Genomic DNA, 21,615 nt, shown 5'->3' with positions numbered 1-21,615 from the left:
CACTCGGCGGCGCGGAGGGCAATCTAACCTTCCCTCTGTCAGGAGATCAGGGGGCGGGGCCACCAGCCATGTGACCATTTTCAAGAGGTTCCGGAACTCCGTTCCACCACGTTCCCACTGAAAAAAAGCCCTGGGAGAGAGTGAAAGTGGAGAAAGATACAATGAGCCCAATGAACATCTACAAAACAAAAATTAAGAGTGTAATGAAAATGGCACAAACAGATAAAGTCGCATTATATCTAATACCTCGCTATTCATACAATATGAAAACATGCATCCAATAATATAGGCAACGGCATCCATGAACCTCTATAAGAAGGCCAAACCTAGGAGTACTGGAACAATAATGGAATGGAATGTGTGCTAGCAAGTCATTTCAATAAACAATTTTCCTCATATCCAAAACAGGTTCATCACTTTTTGCCTGACTCATTATTACCAACCCATGAGGTGAAAAAACAGAAAATACATGACTGTGTGTATACAATTTCACATCTCCTCTCAAAAATTCAAGGTCTGACTTTATTTTCTCCACTTTCACGGTTTCTCCCTTTGTACCTGAGTACTTCTTTTGATGGTATATTGAAACGGTATCCTTTCCCCCCCTTTCCCTCATTTAGCCCAGTGCCGTCTTTGCTGACTATCAGTTACTAAGTCTTCTCACTGTCAGAGGCAATCCTAAATGGAATTGCATCCTTTCCATTGAAGTCAATGGGCTTAGAAGAGCATAACTCTTAGGACTGCCTGGTAAGACTCTTAAACAGAGACATCGAGGATCAAACCAGAGATTTCCCATGTCCACTGTGCGCTCTACCACTGAACTACAGCCCCTGACAGCTATTCTTTGCTTACTGCCAGTGTTGCTGGTCACTTCTCCTAACCATTTCTATACTCCACAAGTTCTCAGATCTTGCTCAGGTCACTAGTAGTTGAAGGCAGTAGAAACAGGGGTTTCGGAAAGGCAAAGCAGTCTAATTAACTCACTCTGGAAAAACAAAGAATGAATGAATTTGCGCTCAAGTGCTTTCCCAACCTACAGCTCCTTTACCTTCAGGAGATATGCTTGCATATTTTTGCCCAGAGGTAGAGCATCAAGAGACTTCAAATGCCGTCTAGGAATCTAATTAAGAATTGCATTTCCCATGAAAAACAGAATTGCTATTTAGGGAGGAGTTTCTGGCATAGGGAAAGAGAAGCATGTGCATAGGGGCTGTGTAAGCCATGGATCAGCAACTAGAGACTCCTGGGACCAAAACTACCCTCCTTGGAGAATAATAACTGCTCTCAATGACAGTTATCCACCTAAAGGCAAGGTGTGATGCTGAGACGGCGGCAACAGCAAGAGGGATTGCTGACAGGCCACTCTTTTAAATGAAAATGCAGGGATTTAAACTGGGACATTTCTGCATGCAAACTATGTATTCTATCGTCAGTCCATTTATTTTTTATTTATTTATATCATATTTGTATTCTGTCCTCCTCGCAAGCGGGCTCAGGGTGGATAACAACCTTAAAATCATTTTAAAATGTTCTGTATTAAAACATTAAAACATCATATAAAAATAGCAGCACTCTTTGCCTGGTGGCAGCAATACAACTATTAACTAACAATACAGCAGTACAACTAGATATAGCAGCACAGTAACAGCAGCTGAAAAACAAACAGTGGTGGGCAGCTTTCACAGGGAGGTGGGTAGATGTTGCATCCTCCGGCCAGCGGTGGCCCAACCTCAGCCATAAGCCTGGCGGAACAACTCTTACAGGCCCGGTGGAAAGATAGTAAATCCTGCTGGGCCCTGGTCTCAGTAGACAGAGTGTTCCACCAGGTAGGAGCCAGGATTGAGAAAGCCCTGGCTTTAGTCGAGGCAAGGCGAGCCTCCTTGGGGCCTGGGACTGACAACAATTGTTTTTCTCCTGATCAGAGGGTCCTCCGGGGAATATATGGGGAGAGACGATCCTTCAAGTACGCTGGCCCCAGTCCGCACAAGGCCTTATAGGTCAATACCAGAACCTTAAACCTGATCCGGTACTCCACTGGCAACCAATGCAGCTCACGCAGTATTGGTGTAATATGCGCCCTATTTGGTGCTTTCATTTAGTCCGCTACTGTCCAGGATGTCACCCATGTCTGCAGATGTGGCTCAGTGCTACAGCACATGCCTCGCATGCAGAAAGTTCTAAGTTCAGTCCTCAGTGGAGGAGAAAAGTGCTCTCAAGTCATAGCTGACTTATGGCGACCCCTGGTGGGGTTTTCATGGCAAGAGACTAACAGAGATGGTTTGCCCTTGCCTGGCTCTGCAACCCTGGTCTTCGTTGGAGGCCTCCCATCCAATTACTAATCAAGGCCAACCCTACTTAGCTTCTGAGATCTGATGAGATCAGGCTCACCTGCGCTATCCAGGTCAGGGCTAGTCCTCAGTATCTCTAGTTAAAAGACCTCAGGTAGGAGATTTTGGGAAAGCCTTTTCCTCCCTGAGATCCCAGAGAGCTTCTGCCAGCCAGAACAGAATATATTGAGTTGAGCAGTGGTATGATTTGGACAGAAATTGCACAAGTTCACATGGGAAGGGGCCACAAGTCAGTGGTCAAGCATAAGCTTTGGATGCAGAAGGTCCTAGGTGCATTTCTTGGTATCTCCAGTAAAGGAATCTCAGGGAGGAAGAGAAAGCCTTTCTCTGAAAAAGACTGGGGACTTACTGCTGGGAGAGCCCGGGGTCTGACTTGTTATAAAGAAACTTCGTATGTGCATATATTCACCTTGAGAGGGACCCATCAACCAACGCTGCATTCCAAAATGGTCTTCTTGGATACTAGGATATGCCAGACATCCTATCCTTGGAAGAGGATACTTGGAACTAATACTCAAGCATCCATTCCTTTTTGTTTTACTGCAAAATTCATGTATGGGCTCTGGAAGTATTTGCTCACCAAAGAGAAACATTTGGCTATTTTCATACATACGCACCAAAAATCTTGCCCATTCAAGACAAGTTCAGTCAGAATGTAGCTTAATACAGATCTAATAGTCTGGCAAGACATTTAAGCGTTTAGCAGCGCACCAAAATATCAACAATTGTACTTGCTTGCTCATGCCTATATAAGCTTTTTTAGAGCCGGGGGGGGGGGGGGAAGAAAGCTTTTGTACAGCTTTCTTACCTATCGAGAGTTCCTACTAACTCTAGGTGAGCAGACAAATCAACCAGAGTTTAGGGTTGCCATCTCTGGACTGGAGATTTTGAGGGGTGGAGTCTCGAAACAGTGGGCTTTAGGAAGGGGAGGGGCCTCAGCAGGATATAAAACAACAGAGTCCGTCCTCCAAAGCAGCCATTTTCTACAGGGGAACTGATTTCTGTGGTCTGGAGATCAGTTGACCTAAATCAGGGTAGATAAAAATGAGTTTTTTAAAAAAATTAAAAAGCTGATTTTTTAAAATTTAAATCGGATTTTTTAAATAAAACGTTTTTTGAGGAAAAATCTATCTAAAGATAGTTTTCCTTTTAAGATACATTATAGTCCAAAAGTTGTCATCACGAAATAAAGATTAGTTTTTAATTACGTAGCATGAGGCTGTGTGTTCATGCAATGTTTAATTTTTTTGGTAAACGAATTCCATTAATCCATTCACAATGTCATGCTCTTCCAGAGGTTTCTGTAAGATTATTGGGTAGTTTTTCTGTCTAGAAGATATTATCACAGAGGCTTGGTTTTACAGTTCTCAAAACTGTGAATTTGTGTCTGCAGTGATCACACGTCTCTTCTTCACAGCAAAAAGGTTATAAAATAAACATACACAGTTGAAAAAAAGACCTCAATCCCATTGTTCCTTTGCAAACCTTTGTACACAGAACCAACCCCTTACCTCTTAAGTGCTGTTTCAAAAAATGTAATAAATAGAAGATTGTTGGGAGTAGAATAGATCTGCTCAGGAAGCTAAGAACAGAACCACAAGTGACAAAAGGCACAGATTGGACACTTGTCAGCTTCCCTCAAGTTTTGATGGGAAATGTAGGCATCCTGGTCTCGCAGCTTGGCTCTCCGACTGCTGTCCAATGGACTTTTCAACTATCACTTGTCCAACATTCCGCCAAGCTGCCTACATTTCCCATCAAAACTTGAGGGAAACTGGCAAGTGTCCAATCTGTGCCTTTTGTCACTTGTGGTTCTGCTCTAAGTGTGAGGAGTCTTTATGTAGAAAACCATGATTTAAATCTAGTCTTACTGACTAGTGATTTAAATTGATTTGATTTAAATCAAATCCACCTCGACCTAAATTATATTTTACCTTATTTTGACGTTGGGTGGCAATTGATTTCTTGGAATTTTTTGATCCTTTGTTGTTGTTGTTGCTGCAAGAGAAGCCTTCTGAAAAACAAGGCCAGATAGAGAAACACGGAACAGACAACAGGCAATGCAAGAACAACTAAGTAGGCAGAATGCACCCTCTGCCCCCAGCAAACCAGGCAGGAGCTGTTTACCAGGTCTGCAAGTCTATCTGTCTCTCAAGCAGTAACAGGACACCATAGCCCTTAATAACATCCAACACCTCTGCTGCCCAGTGATCGCTTGAAGGACTTAATATGTGTACTGTCCAAGCCCATGCACGCACATTTCCTCAAAAGCAAGTGCCACTGCTTTCAAAGACATTTACTTTCAAGCAAGCGTGTCCAGTACACACTTCCTTGGCAGTCAGTCCCATTAAACCTGACCAAGGCCCATTCCACATGGTGCACTTTAAGCCGGCGCTTCAGAGTATCCATGCCTATGAGCGCTGAATAGGCTTGGGCTCCTGGCATTCCGCACTACACAATCTCAAGGAGGTTTGGTGTTTACCTTTTTATTTCAGACAAGTTGAGATGTGTCTGTTTAAAGCTGCCTTTTGTGGGGGCTGGAGCTGACGTCACTTTTTAAAAAAAAATTTCAGCGCATGCATTGTAATCAGGGCTTTTTTTCAGGGGGAATGCAGGGGAAACGGAGTTCCGGAACCTCTTGAAAATGGTCACATGGCTGGTGGCCCCGCCCCCTGATCTCCAGACAGAGGGGAGTTTAGATTGCCCTCCACACCGCTGAGCGCGGAGGGCACCAGCCATCACCAGATCAGGGGTGGGGCCACCAGCCATGTGACCATTTTCTCCGAGGGCAACCCACTGAGTTCCACCACCTCTTTTCCCAGAAAAAAAACCCTGATCGTAATGTTGCAATCCAGTGTGTTCACTACTCCCCTCTTTCTCTCTGTCCCTGTATTAGCTGATTGGGCAATGCCGGGCCCACCATTTTTTTTTTTTAAAAATTCTGGAGAGGTGATTGGTGGTGGAAACCTACAAAATACTTTTCACGCTTGTTCCACTAGCCTCTAGCAGATTGCTCTGGTGTGGTTTGAATTGTTTGCTTGGTGCAAAACAGTGCCTCTCTGCCAGAGCAAAATGTTCAAATGCCCCCCAAAAAACGGTGCTCTCATTGGCCTCCTCACATCACATGACTATGTTCTGGGATGGATAAGGCGGATTTTTGAGACGAGTACCCCACTCCCATTTCCAAATCACTGTGAACATGAGGCCCAGTTGAAAATAAAAGAAACTAAAAAGTAAACTCGAGAAGTGATCAATGAGGAATGTGGATTGCCCTAAATTGACTGTGCCCAAATGTACTTCTGGAGTACAAATGTGCCCAAATGTACTTCTGGAGTAAACATAGGGTTGCCAGCTCCAAGCTTAGAAATTCCTGGAGATCTGGGGGGAGGGGGGGTGAACCCTGGAAAAAGTGGGGTTTGGGGAGGGAAAGGACCTTGGCATGGCATAATTCCATAGAGTCCACCCCGAAAAGTAGCCATTTTCTCCAGGTGAACTGATCTCTGTGGCCTGGAGACCAGTTGTAATTCCGGGAGATCTCCAGCCGCTACCTGGAGGCTGGCAACCCTAAGTAAACAGTTCCAAGAGACTGGCTTGATTAGCAATAACAACAACAACATTCAATTTATATACCGCCCTTCAGGACAATTTAACACCCACTCAGAGCAGTTTACAAAGTCTGTTATTATCCTCAGAACAAAACTCCCATACTTCTTTCATTTTTAAAAAAGGATTTTTATCGAAAACGCTTTTGATGGAAGTAAAAGTTACACTGACAAAGTCACACAGATACATGGTTGCCGGGACTATGATGTTAACCACTAGTAGGAGGCACACATGAGGGAGATAGCAGACATCCCTGGTTCAGACGATGACCAGGGCTGGCTTGGTTTGCCAGATAATTTAATATAGAGTTACCAGCCATGGCAACTGGTATATGTGGGGGGCTGTGGTGGGAACATGGGCGGTGCGATGTCGGGACAAGGGTAGCTTTAGAAATCACCGGAATCTTTATGGTTTTACCTGAAAGTGACATAGCAATATTGGTGATGTTATTATTTTTTTTAAAATGATCCTACCGCTGCTCCATCCAGTTCCTGGGCATCCGTTATTAAGACTGCAGGTCCAGGCTATATGTTTGAAGGTTCTCTCATGTACGTGGCCATTTATAAACAAAACACTTTTTAAAAAAACTTAAAAATTAAATTACATCTGCTCTTGAGGATAGAAGAATAGAATAGCAAACAAAAAGCCACTATAACTGCCCTCACCTCCTTAGCACCCCAATCACAACACATCTAGATTTCATAAACGTTAAAAGTTCCTGTTCTGGCAACTGGGGAAAGAGATGACAAATGAATGAAGAACAGCAATAAAAGAACACAATTGAAAACATTCCTTAAAATGGAGACCAAAGTAGTGAGAAAAAGAAGCGTATAAGGGACAAGCCTAGCCTTCTTGCTGTTATCCTATTTTCTGTGTACAGGGATTTATTTTTCTGAATACAGAGGAACAATTAATTTTGCTCACTCTTCCCACAACATACAACTAACTTCAAGAAACCAATGCCACAAGAGGTGGGGTTTAAACTCTGGTACATGAATTTGGTGGGGATGTGCCAAAAAGGGCTGTTTTGTCATAAAATAAAAACCTGATTTCGCCAAATTCACCAGGTCATGTATGGCATAGTCCCAGGCTATCAATATTGTTTCCTATTATCTGCACTTTTATATAACCTTTCTTATATTCATTCATTCATTCATTCATTCATTCATTCATTCATTCATTCATTCATTCATGTTATTTGTAGCCTGCCTTTCTCACGAGACTCAAGGTGCATTATATAGTGTGAGATTATTACGATCAGTATCAAGGACATTTCCATACAGTGTTAAGGAAATTTCCATAGACAATGCCATAGTATACAAAGACACAGCATTAGCAAGGATCCAATACAAAGTTGAAGAATTGCTGAAACCGAACATAATCAAGAGCAAGGTCAAAGAAACTGGTGCAGGTTTGATTTTCAAAACGGAATATTCGAATCAAACCGGACAGCTTTTGAAATTTGGTCTCACCTCTCACCTGTTTTATTTATTTATTTATTTTTGTCATTTATAATCCGCCTTTCTCACTAGGACTCAAGGTGGATCACATAGTGCAAGATTAGTACAATCAGTATCAAGGAGATTTCCATAGAGTATCAAGGATGTTTCCATATAGTGTCAAGGACATTTCCATTAACAATGCCATAGGGTAAATAAATATAAGTTTACAAAGACATAGCATTAGCAAGGATCCAATACAGAGTTGAAGAAATGCTGGAACAGAAGGTAATCAGTTCTAGGACTGACATTAGAAAATATGAAGCACAGGTAGTATATAGGAGTACAAATTTAAAGCAACAGATAATATGTAAGGCAACACAGTGGTGAAAGCTATGGTCCCTAGCTCATTGGTGAAGCATCTGAGACCCCCTCCCTACAATACCTCCCTCCTATCTGAGTAAAAAATCCTTTTGAATAATTTTTGACACCTCCTGACAAATTCCCAATGATGTAGAGAACGGGGTGTTACAGATGGGGATACGGAAGTTCTGATGGGATCCAACATCAGAAAGCAGGCGCATTCACTGCCCCCACAAGCGCTAATTAAATCCCACAATCCTTGAAAACACGTGGCAAGTGTGATCCTTCATACCCTACATATCACTGCTTCCAGGCAGTGTTAATTTCCGTCAACACGGACCCAATTAAATGTTGTTAGATAAGAAGCTCTGTGCGGAACTTCTCTGTTTTTTTACCAGAGTGATCTTTCTGATTGTCTGTCTGGGTATCAAAATTAGCTAAACTATTGACTAAAGTTCCTGATGAAATATTTCTCTAACATTTGTATTAGTGGTTTGCAAGCTTCCTCCTTTGACAGAAACCTTTTCACATCGATCTGGACTACAGGTGCTTGCTGTAGGGAATTACAGTAAATTTACGCACAACGCTGGCCAGTATTGTTGGGTCTCAATGATAATCACTAACAGGATACACTATGTAATACTAGCAAAATAAGCAACCCACTGTGAAAGCAGGCTAATTAGGTTTAAACAAACTGTTTTATACAATATCTCCTACACAAGCATACAATCATAACAATTTAAAGACACATTGACAAAATATTTGCAATTAAATATAAAGTGTTCTATATCCAATATTTATATTTATTTATTTATTTAAAATAAAATAATAGCCATGCACAAAGAATAAAGTCCACAATGATTTAAAGTAGAAAAATTGCAGATTCCAATTTCAACATTAAATTGCCTTCAGTCTTGAACTTCTGTTGTTATAAAAGTGCCTTCAGTTTTGAACTATTGTTTAGAACTTCTGTTCTGTTTTCTGTTCTGCTAACGGGAAGGCCCGGGTTACTCCTTGTTTCAACTGTAAGCTTTTATCAAAACCACAATTCCATTTAGGACAAATAGCTTACTAAAAGGCACAACAATATCAACTGAAATTCAAATACACTTAGCCATTAATACTATTTTTCATAGGGTCTCATCTTAAGCAGCCCTGTAGTTTCTGAAGGTGGAACTTCATGCGATGCTATACACAGAGCTGCTGCCAAAAATGGAAGCCCAGTGTCAAATTCTCCCCAATATTTAGAAAGACTTGCCGGAGTCATGGCTCTACTTTACCTTATCTGTCAATTATGTGGAGGAAGAGGCAAGGAGATGTGTGACGTGATGTTACGGCAAGTATGTGTGTTCCTAAACACAGGTGGGAAAGTGGAAGAGCTTGACACAGAGATACAGTTTTTAGTGGCATCCTTGTATTCAACTCCACACCCACTTCCATCCATAGACCTAGCTCTCTCAAACAGAAGATGAGGAGATAAACTTGTTAGGGGATTATATCACTCCAGATTGTAGTAGAGTTGCCACGTCCCCTTTCCCTCCTATTGGGAGGGGAGGGACCTGGCACTCACATGCGCACGCTCCCAGAGTAGAGCAATAACGTCACTTCCAGGAAGTTACATCATCATGCAGGGCTTGGGAGCTCTCCTGCGCTTTGCAGCAGGCCAATTTGGGCCCCTTAAGAATCACACAAGGAGAGGCTGCAATGTGAGGAGGAAGAATCAAATGAAGTTTCCTCCACGTCTCTTATTTAACAACAGACTCATGTCAGGAGAAGCTTCACTAGCAGAAGAACTGTTGTACTCAGTAAGTCAAATCCAATTATATTCCTTTCTGGTCCAAACATGTATAAACGTTTAACTGGCACTCCAAGACTCTAAGAACTGTCAATCTAAGTTGCTCCAGGAACTCCAAGCTCAATGATAAATGCAGGTGAAATGCGTTTTTTCCCTGGATGTTTTGGACTTCTGTATCCTTAGAGAGACAGTTTTTGGCCATGTGTGCATCAGCGTTCACAGTTCCCACTCCGTCCTTGCATTAAATGTCAAAGCCTACGTAACTTACTAATTGCTCCGGTTCAGGATATCTCTGTATAAGCCAGAGGCAAAAATTCACACTCTGGCTGACCAGGAAACGACCATACATCCCATCCAAGTAAGCCTGACTCAGTTAGCTATAGACACTTTTATGAACATCTGCAAACAGATTCCTGTTTCTCAGTTTACATTCAGATAACGTGCTTCAAGAGAAAAGATTACTGATTGAGATGCATCCCCAAAGCAAGTACATTGTTCAAAAAGTCTTCTTAATTATGTTTTTACTAAAAAATGGTACACTTGTCTATCAAGGCATTTCCTCATTTTTTTAATAAACTACAATGAGAAGAAAGACCAGGTGACGGTTGGATTAGGTGGATCCATTCTGATAATCTTGGCATTGTTCTTGGGGTAAGAAACCTTTGATGACACAAGAGGTTCTGCAGAGAGACTTTCTTTTGCCGGGGAAAGTTCACTGTGCCGGAGGAAAGTGGCGCCAGTGGTTCTGACCCATCATATTTCATTCCAACAAAAATGGCCAACTACTCATCAACGAGGATTTCAACAAGCAAATATACCTGACCCCCACTCCTCCCACATTATTTAGGCTCGTTGCCATATTTTTGGGGTCCAAACTGAAAATCACTGTTCCCTGTTACATGGTGCATTAACTTGATTCACAAGTTCAAAACAAAAGCCAAGCATCCCATTCTGACCATCCCTATGAAATAATTTATTTGACAAACCAGGTTGATACAATACGAGACCTACAGATAATTTGTTTCCAGTTGGACACAACGAGGTTTTTTAATTCAATCTTATCTAATTCCCCTCCTTACTATGGTCTCGATCCCACGTGGCCTTTGTACATGCAAATCCCATGATCCCTAGCATAGCCTTTTTTGGGGATCAAAGAGAACTCCTCTTCTTTTTCACCACCAGAAAAACTGGTTGGATCCAACCCTTATTCTTTGCATCTTTTGTTGACATGGTTGCTTCAAGAATTCACAGACATATGAAAATTCTTATCTTTTGCCTAAATCGTCATCCATAATTAACCAGCCAGTTATTTTGACTTACACTGCAGCTTTACATATGAAAAAGTGGCCAAGACGAGGCTGGAAAAAGATCCAAGATTTTGTGGGGTGAGGACCAACATTTGACAGAGAACAATAAAATAATGCTGAGCTCAAACAGCATCTTCTTAAAAACTAAAGTTATTTTATTGTTTTAAGAGGCAGTGTTGTATAGTAGTTAAAAAGAGCTGGGCTAGAATCTGGGAGACCCAAGTACGAATTCTCACTCTGCCACCGAATCTCATTTGGTGACCTTGGATTCCTCTCTGGTAAGGATAAAATAGAGGAGAGAGGAACTATGTTAGGAGCTGCTTAGGGTTCCCACCAGGGAGAAAAACAGAGTATAAATGTCTTGACAAATAAATAAATAGTGTTGACTTGGGCTATGGAAAGATGGGTTTAAATCGTTGCACAGGTATGGAGCTCGCTGAACAATAATGGAGCAGTTGTTGTCTCTCTCTCAGCCTAACCTACTTCATAGGCAGATCATGAGGATAAATCAGAAAAGTGAAGAAACATTCATGTGACCTGCAGCTTTATGGAAGAAGGGCAGGATAAAAGAATAAGACATAGATACACTCAGATTATACATCTCTTGAATCCATGGTTTAATTAAATTATCTATAGTTAGGAAGATTGTACAAACATGGGCCACTCCACCAATACGGTTAAGTAGGGTACAGCAAACCAGGATCTGATACCATGGTTTGAAACTGGTAGTTAGTCTTAACCATGATTTCACTTGATGTACCAATGTAGACAACCTGGCTTAATCATAGTTTTGTTCCCTGGAACTGCCTGTGTCACAATGCAAGCCAGGATATCAGCAGGGGAGCAGCAAATGAGATGAAACCATCATTTGTCTAAGCAAACCAGGGCTTGAGTGATCATTTCCAAGTCTTTTGCTAGTCTCTGACCATAATGAATGAATGACTGATTGACTTATTGATTGGTTTGCAAGTCAAATCCTGATTTCACAAGCTAACCATGTATGATGGGGGACGGGACCTCTCACAAGCCTTTCACACCCTTTGCCACCTAGGTAAGTAAAGTTTTGATCACCACACTCCACCGGTCTAACCTCCACTATCACAGGTATAGACCCCTGACTCAAATCCTCACAGGGTTCCCTCTCTCCTCTCCCAGAGGCTCCACTAGACAGGCAGCCCATTCCCTGTATTTGCTCCCCTCACCCAGCTACAGCCCAGAGCTATTGGGGAAAAGGGGAACTCAGAAGTTACCTTCCCTCAATATATGCTGCCACCATTTAATGCACATGACCTCTGTGTGTGTGACTGTTATTTCCCTCTCAGCTAACAACTTCAGGCCAGCTAGGGTTAAACCAAACAAAAATAAACTTTATTTATAAGAAGAAATATAGGAGAGAATGGATTTTAAACAAAAACAGATACAGAGGTTAGTAGAAAAGAGCAAGAGTCTAGTAGCACTTATAAGACTAACAAATTTGTGGTAAGATATGAGCTTTTATGAGTCACAGCTCATTTCTTCAGCTATGACTAATGAAAGCTTTGGATAGCCTTATAGGTCCTACAAATTTGGTTAGCCTTATAGGTCCTACTGGACTCTTGCTCTTTTCTACTGCTACAGACAGACTAACACGGCTATTCATCTTGATCATAGTGGGGTTAAAAAGGTTTCAAAATAAAGCAACTGATTAACAGCCAGCTAACTTTCTGCTGCCTCTCTGAGCAGCTTCTCAAACCCTTCTTCTCTCAGTCTCCCCAAAGTCCTCTTCCCCCCCCTCCAACAGACTCTAACTCTAATAGGCCCAGCATTCCACCTACTTCCATTGGCTGTCTCTCAGGAGAGGCGCTGGACCCAGTCCTGTCCATCACACCATAGTTAAAAGAATAGTTTGGCTTAAGGAAAACTTCACAACTACCCTCCAAATTTTAAACATTTAGATCCATCAACTACCACGCCAAAATGTTTTCCTCCCAGGCCAGTTTTTAAAACACCCCAGTCCTACAACTGTTAAGACACAGGTGTGCCGATGCAGAGATCTCTGCTTTTTAAAAAAAGTTTCTTCATCAGTGATTTCACTGGAGGTGCAGCACCTCTACAATTTTTTGCAAATCCACATTAACACTTTGCAATAAAAGGAAGCAGGATCCATTCACGTGCAAGATCTATGCCTGTATGCGCATGTGCATGCACATATTGCAATATAAACAGAAGTCTGAACCAGGCAAATGGCTGCAACCTGCCCTCCCTTTGATGTCAGTGGAACTACCTTAACGAGAACAGCTTGAACTGCATAGATTTAGACTACTTTTAGAACTCAACAATGGATTTTTCCCCACTTCCTAACGATAAACAGCTTTCCAGCATCCCACACATGGCAATCGAGTTATATGTTGAGTGGAACACATTGGTCCTATTGAATTTCAGCTTAACAACCTTGCAAAACTAGGAATCAATTATGATAAACTTTTACTAAGTTTCTAATGAAGTCATGATTTGATTAAAAACAACCCTGGCCCAAAGTGCTTCAAGAAACTTTCTTCTTCACACCAAATCATAAAGCATGTAATTGGCAGTAAGTGTTATAAACATTCCCTATTAAGCCCATAGCAAAAACGCTAGTTGGCATGGCCCAAACCTTTCCTTTAAAACAAGAGAGCTAGACTTTCTCCATCCTTGAAATGTGGCACAGCTTAAATTCGTGATGGACCTTGATACAAAGAATCAAAACTATCCACAGTTTAAAGCTTCAATCCTTTGCCCATTTGCTTGGGAGCAAATTATGAACTGCAGACAGATGTCACCCACTCTGTTTAGGATAGGCACGAATGCAGCTCGTGCATTCTCTCCCATGCTCCCAAAACGGAGATAAAACCAAGATGTCAAACCCTGGTTTGCGGGGGAGATAACACATTCCAACTTGCTCAAGTACCTGCATTCAGATCTCATAGTTAATTGGAGATTGATTCAAAGCATGTACAGAAAGGCCCAGGTTCAACCCTCGACATCTCGTTAAAAGGATCTAGGTAACAGGTGATGTGAAATACCTCTTCCAGAGACCCTGGAGAGCAGCTGCCAGTCAGAGTAGACAAGAATGACCTTGATAGACTAACGTTCTGATTCAGAATATGGCAGCTTCACAAGTGTTCCACGTAAGATGAGAAGTAGGAGGGAATGTGTGTGTGAGAAAACATGTACTCAAGGCCACCAAAGACAGAGAGGTTTTGTTGAGATGTCAGAACATGGTTTTACTGAATTCAGTGGGCCTTATTCCTGAACAAACATGCACAGAGGAACCAGAAAGGGCCGGATGCTGCAGAGGCAGCTGCCGACCACGTTCCAGAAGTGCCAGAGATCACCCTGCAAGCGCCTGCAAGGGAGATCTCACTACCGGCCTCTGAGATAGCCACCAGGCCTCCACCAGGGACACAAACCAGGGCCCACAAGCCCCTTAGGACCCGCCCCCACTTCACAAGAGCAGCCATGGTGGAAGAACCATGCCGAGGTAGAGCCAAGGAGGCAAAGCGTCAGATTGGCTACACGCAATCTCATCATGAATCCAGAAAAGTACTCTGAGAGTAATACTTCCTCACAGGATCCTGGCCAGAGCACAGCAGGGTAGCTAAACCCAATTGCCTCCCAGCTTACTAAAGATGACTGGATGGCTTGCCTTGTTGGAGCAACTTGCACTAGGTGCAAATCCTGCGCTCCAGCACCAAGCCTCTAGCCAACACTCACAAGTCTCACTAACCAGGCCTGAGGTCTGTCTTCAAGGGAAACTTGACCAATCTTGCCCACGGAGCGCCGAATGCTCTCAGTACTGAATTTATTTGTTATCTTACTTGTACAGAACAAAAGCATTTATACTTTTGAGTGTCATAAATGTGACTAAAGTAGGAAAGAGTCCAGTAGCACCTTTAAGCATAACCAACTTTATCATGGCATAAGATTTTGAGACCCACAGCTCTCTTCGTCCGATGCATGTATACTTTCATATGCTAAGTATTTTCTCAATGATGTATTTTTTTGGTTGTTATGGTAGTAAAATAAGTTTGTTGGTAAGAACTTAAACATGCATCTTCTATTTTTCCTTCTTATTTTTTCTGGTTTTTCTGTGAACAAAAATGGGGGGTGGGTCCCCATAACTTTATGGGGCCAGTTTGGTGTAGTGGTTAAGAGCAGTGGAACTCTAATCTGAAGAACCAGGTTTGATTCCCCACTCTGCCACTTGAAGCCAGCTGGGTGACCTTGGGTCAGTCGCAGCTCTTCCAGAGCTCTCTCAGCCTCACCCACCTCACATGGTGATTGTTGTGAGGATAATAACAACACACTTTGTAAATTGCTTTGAGTGAGCATTTTCCTGAAGGGCAGTATATAAATCAAATGTTGTTGTTATAATTTCTGGATCTAGTGCATATCTACTGGGGGCAGGTGATGCTTTAAAGTTCAGTAAGTCTCAGCATAGCCTGTAACTAGATGGAACGCTGATAACCATTTAAGCTGCTTTTAGAGAGCAAAATAAGAATTACCAAAATAACTAAAGCCTGGATCCAACAACCATACTTTAAGCCAATTTTAGCTATCCTTGGATAGCTAAAGTTGGCTTAAGTTAGGGTTGTTAGCTATGGGATTCTGAATGGGTTACGGAATTCCTCAAACACCTCCCACTTTTTGTAGTGGCCGTGGGTTGCACTTGAGGTAGCCCTCCAGTTTGATCTCTTCCAGCAATGCAGCTGCAGTTTCTCCTCCCCTTTACTACAGCAAGCAAGATCTTAACAACAATTGCACTTATATACCACTCTTCTACATAGATTAGTGTCCCACTCAGAGCAGTGAGCCAAGTCAGTGTTATTATTATGCCCACAATACAGCTGGGGAACTGGGGCTGAGGAGCGGCTTACCCAAGGCCATCTGCTAAGCTCAGGGCAGTCATGGGATTCGAACCAGCAGAGTGCTGAGTAGCAACCCAATCGCTTAACCACTATGCTACGGCAGCATCTTGCCCCCCCCCCAAAGCAAGCTGGAGCAGATGACAGCAAGAGAAGACATACATGCATCCTCTTTCGTGACTGATGGCTAGTCAGATGGGAAGGTTCCTTAGCTTTGTCTTAGGTGGTTCACAGATCTCACTTCTTCCATTCTAATTATTAGTGTACCATTCTTATATACCTGAAGCTGACATACTGAATCAGACCATTAGTCCATCAAGGTCAGTCTTGTCTACTCAAGACAGGCAGTTGTTCTCCAGGGTCTCAGTTAGAGGTCTTTCACATCACTTACTGCCTGGCCCTTTTAATTGGAGATGCTGAGGATTGAACTTGGGACCTTCTATGCAAAGTGGAGGCCTTTCACTGATCCACAGCTTCTCTTCGTTGTATTTAAATTCTAGAGGTAGACAACAGCAACAAATAAGCGTACCATATTAAAAATTGTAAGAAAGGTTCTGTATTTGAGTCTGTTCAATACAGAGCAGGACCACTGGCCCCTCTAATTCTGTAGCACATTCTCTAATAAGCAACAACTCTTTCAAAATCTCAAGTAGAGAAAGCTCTTTTCCAGCCCTGCTTCCTGAGATTCATGGACTTAACCTATATGCACGCAAAGTATGTTGCTCTAATCATTGGATCTGCTGGCCCTTCCAAGCCCCACAAATCATGTAAATCACTACTGCAGGCCTGCACAAGCATAGCCTATCAGGGTTTCAGTAAATCCCCTGGGATCACTGATTGTCCAGAACTGTAAAAAAGGGGGTGATCTAGCATCCAATTGTCTACATTTTTGTGTTGTATTGGTCTGCTCTACTGAACACTAAATCCAGCCGCAGATCCAGAGGAGTTAGCCGTGTTAGTCTGTAGTTAAAAAATAGTAAAGAGTCCAGTAGCACCTTTAAGACTAACCAACTTTATTGTAGCATAAGCTTTCGAGAACTACAGCTCTCTTTGTCAGATGCAAGGATGCATCTGACGAAGACAGCTGAGGTTCTCAAAAGCTTATGCTACAATAAAGTTGGTTAGTCTTAAAGGTGCTACTGGACTCTTTACTAAATCCAGCCAATGATACTTCCACTGGACAAAGTGTGCTTAAGAAAGGCCAATTTGAGAAACTTGCTACCAACTCTTGTTTAGCTGGAAACAAAAAATCCCATACAACTCAAAAAACACGTTTTTGAAGCATTCATCATATTTTGTCCAAATGTTTGTCATTAAGTTTCCCTGTAGCTCATTCATCATCTATTTTTCTGGCTGTTTACAAACCCACATCCTTCTCTGTTGCTTGACTCGAGTGTTAGATCTGCCAAAAACTGCTTAAGAAACCTCAAGCAGGAAAAGAAACGTGGAATGTGCCTTTAAAAAAACCCAGCTGTACAGCAGCCCGAAATTCCCACACCAAGCAAACAAAAGGCAGCCAGGAAACAGTGGAGGGCAGGGACCCTCACATGGCTTTGAAGTCAATCAATCAGGTGGAACTCCTCAGCAAATCACAACTTCACTTCCTTGAAAATCAAATGTTTTTTTTCCTCCCCCCCAATAAGAGTGGGGAATATGTTTCGCTTTCCCTCTCCCCAGGAAAGGCAAATAAAAAACATACAGTCTATGAAAATAAAGCCACGAATCGCCCAAAGAAAGCCCGTTCAGAAGGGTTCACACGGAAGCCTCTCCAAGGGGAATTGCGTGACCCGAAAAGGCACACTCCGAATTTCGGATCGTGGAGGTTTTTAAGGAACAAACCAACAAGTGAAAAACAACAACGGGTAGGAGGAAGCGGGGCATTTTTTTTTTACGCACTAGCCGTGGGCAAAGAAGACTTCTAAAGAGGATATTTACAAAAAAAAAGGCAAAGACAAAAGAAAGATGCGCAAAGGGGGGATGGGGAGAGGAACGATTGCCCATGTTGGAAGGGGGGTGGGTTTGGAATGAGGAGGGGGTAGAAGGGAGATTTCCTTTTTTTTGTTTGGAAACCTCTGCCCATCTCAGCCCGGACCTAGAGACACGCGATCCTCTCCTTCGTGCCGAAATGCAACGTCTGCTTCTCTGCTGCTTCCATCTGCAATTCCTGGGGGGGCTCCGAGCCAGCGATCTCCGGTGCCTGCCTGCTCGCCACAGTCAGGGCACAGGGGGTGGGGGCGGGGAACGCCAGCCCAAATCGGTGCCAACTCCCAGCTGGAGCGGACGGGTTACGTTTTGGGGGGGGGGGAGGCTGCTGAATTTGCGCCGGTTCCAAGAGGCGCCCGATGAGGACTGTGGGGCGAACAGCCCCCCCCCCGGCGATGCAGCTCTGGTGGGGGGGGGGGGGAAGCCCGACATGGTGCTTCTTTTTCCAAGGCTGCCTTTCCAAGATCGCCTTCCCTACTCGCCTCTCTCTACGTAACGCCCTCTCGCAAGCGGACGCCATATTTTGTATCGCTGATGTCGACACAGGGAAACGTAGACATGTTTTATTTTGGGGAGGGGGGGTGCGCCGTCGTCTTCTCCTCTTTGGGCTCCCCCCGGCACGCACCCCTCGGCCCCCTCTTTTTAAAGAAACTTAGAAGGGTGCGTTGCAAAAAGATGCCTTGCCAAAAAAACACCCCCCCCATATTTTTTTAAACCCACCCGATCTCTCTTGCTCGACCACCTTCCTTGCCTCCCCAACCCCCTTCACCTCCCCTCGTCCCCCCGCCGAAGCGCTCCTCGCAAAACCGAGGCAAGAAAAGTTGCGTCGCCCGCAGCTGCCCGGTTCAGGGCGCAAAGCTCAAGCCCAGAAAAGTCCAGTGTGGCAGATCCACTGGCGAGCCTCGCTTCCTCCTTCCGATCAAGAGTGCTGTTCCCGTTTTTTAAAAAAATAATTCTCTTTTTTCCCCCCTCCATAAGGGCGGGTGAGTGGAGGGAAGGCGAAGGAGGGAGGGAAGGAGGGCGAAGTTTTTTTCCTACCTGCGACCCGAGCTTTGGAACGCCGAGAGACGAACTTTCCCCCGAATGGAACTCGCGGCGCGCGTTCTAGAACGTCGAGACTCTCGCCCAAACAATCCCCCCCCCAAAAAAAACAGGGGCGATTTTTTTTTTTTTAAAAAAAAATTAAAAGTCTCTCCGATCGGCGGCGGCGATCTACGCCAAAACCCACATGATCTCTGACGTCAGCTTGCGTATTTGCATACGATACAACCCGCGGCTGCTTCGCCCAGGGACCCTGGAGTCGGTAGAAAGTTTGCCGCGGCGAGCCAACTCTCGGCTCCGTCGGCGTCGCTCCCCGTGCCTCCCGCAAACTCCAGCGATTCTTTTCGAATACGCACACGTATGTCTTTACTTTTTATTTAGTAACTAATTTAGGGTGCAAGTCCTCGCGTGCTTACCTGGGAGGAAGCGCCACTGAACCTAGTGGGACTACTAAGGATGCGCGCAGAGTAAATCTTCTTTTTCCGCCCTCTGTCTACACGTGGATTGACCCCCCTCCCCCCAAATCTGTGCCACGTTTTAGCCTGACTTTGATGTACAGATCTTGCAATAAAGTGGAAGTTTGACTCCAGGAGGAGAAGAATCGCAGATACTAATATTGCTCATCCAACCTTTATGATGATGAGCACGCCGTGTGGCAGTCCGTCTCACCAGCGAATATTCTCAAGGCTGCCATCCTAAAAACACTTTCCTCGGGGTAAGCCCCATTGAATAACGCGGGACTTACTGCTGAGTAGATCTGCTTAGAATCGCTCCCTAAAACTCGGTTAACAAAACTTGTGGTAGGGTATGAGCTTTCGCGAGACACAGCTCCCTTCTTCAGTATCTGAAGAAGTGCGCTGTTGCTCACGAAAGCTCATACCCTGCCACATTCTGTTAAGTTTTATTGGTGCTGCTGGACTCTTGCTCTTTTCTGCTGCTTCAGACAGACTCACACGGCTACCCATCTTGATTAAACTCGCTTGTTTAGGAGAGAAATTCCTCATAGGAGTTACAACGCGGTCCCCTGCAGCGTTACTGGTAAACCTACGGAAATAGGTGAGCTTAGACTGGAGGAACTCCGCGGAGGGTAAAGACAGAGAGGATTAAGTTGCAATCCCATACACAATTACTTGGAAGTAAGTTCAGTTGAACTCGGTAGGGCTTCTCCTACCCTCGGTAGCTCCACTGAAAACGATGGGGCTCACTCCTAAATAAAAGAAGCATCGGAAAATAAAGGAAATGTTGGATGGCGTCCGTTTCTGTGATCAGTTCTAGTTTAAAATATTCCGCTTGGACCAAGAAAGTTTATTTCTCCGATCCCCCTCTCCTCCCTCCATGGCGACATCCAGAGCGACATCCTGAAAATCCAGAGTTCAATAGAAGTTTGCTGCTTCCTGAATGCTGTTGGTCCGTACCTTCTAAAGGCATTACATAGGCGTAAACGCTTTTGTTATGCGTTCAGCCTTCCCCCCCCCCACCCCATTCCATAGAAATATAGTCACAAATTACAAAGGTCTGAATGAAACCATGACAGATCCCTCCCCCGCCCAACACGCTGTGACCTCAATTGGAAATCCCATTCATTGTCCCAGCCACTGTCGCTTTGTTCCAAAGAAACTCCACCCCAAGAGCTGGATTCGATCTCAGTGCTTGAAATGATTTGGGGCGGGTCAGTTTCCTCTGCGGGTCACTTTGTAGTCACGTGTTTTGACCCTCCGATGGATGACGTTCTCTTGGCAAGCGCCCCCCCCCCCTTTCCTATTGTACTTCGAAGAATTCTACTTTAAAATATCCTGCTTGGACCAAGACAGTTGATAAGTTTCCGAAACGGGCAGAGTCCCTCCCAATCTAGAAAGATCCAACCCGAACTTCCCACCCTCCGTGGGACGCGGTGAACGCCGTCTAGACTGGCCTGGGGGTAGGTCGGCGGTTGGGTGAGAAATGATGCCGTGCAGCGAGGACCAGATTCAGAAGTGGTCGGATTGCTTCGCGGGTGGGTTTTCAGGCGTGCGCGGCTGACCTTTACCCTGAATCCCGCTGACCTGGCACTAGGGTTGCCAACCTCCAGGAGGGACCTGGAGATCTCCCGGAATTGCAACTGCTCTCCAGATGACAGGGATCAGTTCCCTGAAGGGAAATGAATGCTTTGGAGGGTGGACTACCTGGTATTTTATTCCACTGTGATCCCTCCCCAAACCCCTCCCTCAAGCTCTACCCCCAAATCTCCAGGAATTTCCCAACCCAGAGGTGGCAACCAGAAGTAATTGCAGTGAATAATGATCCCCCTACTCAGGCTGAAAGGGGACAGACAGAAGGAGATGCCAAGGGGTGCCTGAGCAGATCTGATGCAATCTTCCATATATTTTGGCATGTGGGGGAAAAAAAGTAAAGTTCACAATGTCACTGCAGAGTTCCACAAACTGTTGCGAGCACCCACGTGGAGCTGCCAGACGCCTGGTGAGTATATTGTGATCGCAAGAAAGAGCAACGTGCTCCCAGCCTGGGCGACGCTGCTCGCTTGTGTGGGGCTGATTCTCTTGTGTGCCTGCTTCTCCTTTGCCAGGAGGGAGAAGGAAAGACATGACGCTGTGGGCTTACCAACAGCCTGGAGAAAATGGGTGCTGGCCCTTTAATAGAGGCTGTTATTTGCCTGATGATGTCACTTACCTTCCTGCCTTGAGGAGCTTCTGCTCCCCATTTCCACATATTAAGCCTCTATTAAAGGGACAGGGCATCCCGCCCCCGCCCCCCGCCACCCTTTTCCACTTTGCTGGCAGTCCTAGGCATTAGCTTGCCTTGGGTGGGAGCCGGGGAAGGGGCTGAGAATACCGATCATGTTCACAGAATGATTTC

The 21,615-nt window shown here is 44.3% G+C and overlaps 1 protein-coding gene and 1 long non-coding RNA gene across 2 annotated transcripts in view; one reads left to right on the top strand and one right to left on the bottom strand.

The window, feature by feature from the left end:
* The window catches only part of ZHX2 (zinc fingers and homeoboxes 2), a 62,929-nt gene extending 44,084 nt beyond the window's left edge, over nucleotides 1–18,845 (bottom strand). The window contains exon 1 of the mRNA XM_054985711.1: nucleotides 18,760–18,845. The gene's annotated coding sequence lies outside the window, so the exon portion shown is untranslated. The remainder of the gene's footprint in view (nucleotides 1–18,759) is intronic.
* The window catches only part of LOC129333817 (uncharacterized), a 66,474-nt gene continuing 62,291 nt past the window's right edge, over nucleotides 17,433–21,615 (top strand). Inside the window, exon 1 of the long non-coding RNA XR_008597457.1 lies at nucleotides 17,433–17,600. This is a non-coding gene — a long non-coding RNA (uncharacterized LOC129333817). The remainder of the gene's footprint in view (nucleotides 17,601–21,615) is intronic.

This window comes from Eublepharis macularius, chromosome 7 (assembly GCF_028583425.1).
Source record: "Eublepharis macularius isolate TG4126 chromosome 7, MPM_Emac_v1.0, whole genome shotgun sequence".
NCBI lineage: Eukaryota > Metazoa > Chordata > Lepidosauria > Squamata > Eublepharidae > Eublepharis > Eublepharis macularius.
This window is presented reverse-complemented; position numbering and strand designations above follow the sequence as displayed.